Source organism: Oreochromis aureus, linkage group 20 (genome assembly GCF_013358895.1).
Source record: "Oreochromis aureus strain Israel breed Guangdong linkage group 20, ZZ_aureus, whole genome shotgun sequence".
In the NCBI taxonomy this organism is placed as follows: domain Eukaryota; kingdom Metazoa; phylum Chordata; class Actinopteri; order Cichliformes; family Cichlidae; genus Oreochromis; species Oreochromis aureus.
This window is the reverse complement of record NC_052961.1, coordinates 28,074,997-28,078,949: the sequence shown is the minus strand read 5'-3', so window position 1 is coordinate 28,078,949 and position 3,953 is coordinate 28,074,997. Positions and strand designations below refer to the sequence as shown.

Here is a 3,953-nt window from a genome sequence, read left to right as displayed (position 1 = left end):
AGCTGCCGGTATTTTACCGCTAAAAATACAGTACAATATGAGGAACATAAATGGTTTACCGTTACATTTTACATTTGCAACCGCTAAATATAGAAAAACCTAAAGATGCTCATATATAGCCAAGGTAGTGAATATTACTGATAAACAATGAGAAAATTTGACATACTATTTGAAAACAGACTAAACATATCATTTTCTCTATTCCTACAAAACAGCATAGATCTTGAGAATACAGCATGTGTCCATATATATGGCTGGTAATCCATAGAGGAATGAATAAACATGAAACAAAATATTACCTGGCCCTGACCTATCAACAGTAATGAGTCACTGGGTCCTGCCTTGGTGAAGGAAAGGACTCAGTGGAGTTTCTAATGCGCATGGTGTCGAAGATACAAGCTCTGCAGGAGTACTTCAATGTCCATCAGGAGTTCACTTTGGACTGGCAGGATCCCTCTGCAGCAAAAATGGACAAAGTTTGATCAGTGCTTGAGCAAAATGCACAGAAATGAACAAAACGTGCTGCCAAAAACAGATCTAATGATAAATGATTTCTTAAGTGTAAAATATACAGTTCTTAAAGGATAGCTATTGTCAAAATGCAACCTGGGCTGTTTTTTTTTACTGTAAACGAGACAAACATATATCTAAAAGCATAATTACGACAAACAAGCCGTTTTTGAGATTGACCGTGATTTTGTTTTGTGGTCAATAGCCAGTGAATGGGAATACTAGGGGCGGGGCATAAATTTGAGCGCATCAAAATCGATACAGTAAAAAAAAAAAAAAAAAAACAGCCCAGGTTGCGTTTTGGCAATAGTTATCCTTTAAATCTACTTATGTAAAAGTGATACATAGACAACGCAGCCCTAATCACAATCATAATTTGTTGGAAAACGTATTTAAGTTTTCTATTGATTTATCATAGAACTTGAAGTTAATGGCTGAATGCATGGTGATGAGACCTATCATTCAATCTACATTTTATAGCATATGAAACTGCTCACCTGGACATGAACCTGAGCTCGGCTGATTAAGATTAGTGTCTCCTGTCCATCTTTCTTTAGCAAAACTTGAATAATACCACTGCTTACCTCTTATTGAATCTTTGGGTGCAGACTTAATTGAAGAGCCTCGTATAAACAGGCAGGGTGTGATGTTTAGGAAACCAAAGAATACAGGCGCCATCATTTCTGCCAGAAGACTCATGGGGTGCAACGAAGCTTTCATTGTGGACTGGCTAGATACCTTCTGCATTCAGAAAGAAAACAAGAAGGGCATACACCATAAACAATAATAACTGACAAAAATAATGAGACAAGAAATTAAAGTAACAAAATAAGTGCAAATCAAGTTTCCCTGTGTTGCAGTGTAGCTGAATGTTTTCAACAATTTGATTTACGGTAAAAACACATACCAAATATTTCCAGCCAAGGTTTGTTTCAATCTTCAGCATGTTTTTCCTGCCATTGTCTTGAAACTGTTTCATCTGTCCCTCTCATTTGATGCTGTTTACAAAAACAAAACAGCAATATTGTAAAGGAAAAAGGAAAATGAATTTAATGGAAAAAAAAAAAAAAAAGATTATGACCTGAAATCTCACCATTTCCTGAGAGTCACAGGTCCTTTGAGTATCCTTATGGTTTCTGCTCAAATTCAGTGTCTGAAAAGGGCAGGAACAAAACAAACCTTTTAATCATAATAAAGACAAAATAAGATTTAGAGACAGACAACAAAGAAATGTGTAAAATATCTTCTTGAATCTGTTTACTCCCTCAAAGATATCATGACCTAGACATGGTGGCAAGCCTGGCATACAAACGTTGAAGTATTTCAGTGAATTGAACACTGACCTGAACTTCACTCCTTCGACGTCTGGTGTATTGTCAATCTGGAGGCGATCAACAGCAGAGTTGTAGTTCTCTTTGGTACGTTCTGGTCCACACAGATTTGGGTCAGCACCCTGAAATTCAGATTTCGTTATCAGGCAGTACCTGCAGAAGTACTTTGAAGAACTAAAGTTTTCAGTGAAGCCACCAATACAGTGAGAACCCAGATTATCACCAGCAATGCAAAACAAAGTTCCTTTGACTCTAGTTTCATCTGATGCAACAATCCCACTGTCCTCCAATTCTTTCAAGTCTGCCAGTAATTCAGAGAACACATTAGCATGACCAAACTCTTTAAAATCTTTCTCCCTGCACAGTAAGACAAGAGACATGTGATCTGTGTCTGAGCGTACATGAAGTGGCAAGTTTGCCACTGATGCATATACAAATAATACCTTGTGTTTTGTCCTTGCAGAGCCTAAAGGGTTAACGACTTCAAAGGCATCCTGGTAGAGTACTAGCTTGAGACATGATGGGTTTTGACCAAAAAAATCACGTAGCCCCTTGATGACTGAACTACCTTACCAAGGAAATTACAGGTTAACATAACTCCATGTACTTTGGTAATTCCTCCCTAGCACGCCAAACACAGAAACTAATCCAGAGCAATGCTTCCCTCGTGACACTAATGCTAACTCAACTCACAAATGCTAACTAAATTCACAACCTCACTCATAAAAAAAACGAACTGCTAAAATTATCTATAAACGCTGGGCTGGTGGATTTTTATAACAGAGATAACTTGAAGTTGCATGTACTCACCTCACCTCGAACTAATTGTAAGCTGCCAGGATGTCTACAAATTCCGAAGATGCTGTGGTCCAAGCAGCAATAAATGGCGCTAATATACGAGTTCAAAACTGTGTCCGTTAGCGAAGCCAACTTGAGTCTCCTGCATGAAAAAAAGAGCGGTTGGCACACAGCTCAGCAGCGCGCCGCGCTATTGGTCATTTTCAGGTGACGTCATCCCGCAATGTAATGTCGCTCTTTGTTTCTTTAGGAGGAGGTTCGAATTTGATCAGAAGTCACGTCTGCAGACCGCTGCAGCCACGTCTTGCCTTGCTTCCCCTTTTTTTGGTGAAATGGTTCGCTCATACTGCACAATGTTGCTACCAGAATTTTTTTTTCTCTGCAATTCGAACGTAAAACGTCTGTACACAGTTTACCAGCAGTTTAGCTACCAATCAACAGCGATCATCACACAAACTCAAAATTTAAGGCGGACCCACTTAAGGTGGTCTGATAATATGGCGTGAAACACAACAACATAAAGTTGTTTTAAAATAATAATTAAAAAGATTATTGAAATCAATTTTATTCACAACCATGAACTTTATTTTAACATCTTCTTTTGCTGTTGATTTTTTTTTTATCAGAAGGTTAACAATGATATACTGCAGGCCTAACTTTTAATCTGTATATCAGTATCTGAATTTTAAAATAAAAAAAAATACTATCAATTTTATTGTCTTTCACTGCTGATATTTGCTTTTTTTTTTTTTTTAATGGTATTTACTGGTTGTATTATTACGGTGGACCCTATTTTTTAACATCTTGCTTCTGTAAAAATGAATGTTTTTGTTTGCTTAAAAATCTACAGCTTTATACTGTGAATTCCAATGTGCACAACCCCAAAAGATGTAGTTTTACTCAAATAATACCGTAAAATCTAAGTTTTTCAGACATTTTCAACATTACAATATTTAATTGTAAAATGTATGCATATTTATTTGTTTTCACAGACAATATTTATAATTTCAACATTTTATTACAGTAAAAAACAAAGTTTTATCCAGTCTCACAATTAACGGTTATTCAATCTATTTAATACAGTAAAAGGAAGTTTTTGGTTTTACGCTCCATTACCGTTGGAATTTGACGGTGTTTTGCTGTATATTTTACTGACTTTTGTTACAGTGTAGGTAATGTTAGTTTTTATTACATTATAAGGCAATAAAGAAACATCAGAGAACATACCAAAAATAAACATGAATGCAAGCTTCACCCATGCAGTCTTCTCTCCTCTGCTGTTGCTTTTGTAATCATTTCAGTTTTAGTCTTCTT

The 3,953-nt window shown here is 36.4% G+C and overlaps 1 long non-coding RNA gene across 2 annotated transcripts; it reads right to left on the bottom strand.

Moving 5' to 3' along the window:
- Positions 1-804: 804 nt before the first annotated feature.
- On the bottom strand, positions 805-3,064 carry LOC116315356. Of its 2 annotated transcripts, none has more exons than XR_004199097.2 (5): positions 2,657-3,064; positions 1,854-1,963; positions 1,604-1,663; positions 1,418-1,508; positions 805-1,251 (listed from the first exon to the last, which is right to left on the bottom strand). It is a non-coding gene; the product is annotated as an uncharacterized LOC116315356 (long non-coding RNA). The 2 variants fall into 2 exon arrangements; XR_004199096.2 differs by having other exon boundaries at positions 808-1,251; positions 2,652-3,062.
- Between the last annotated feature and the right edge of the window lie 889 nt (positions 3,065-3,953).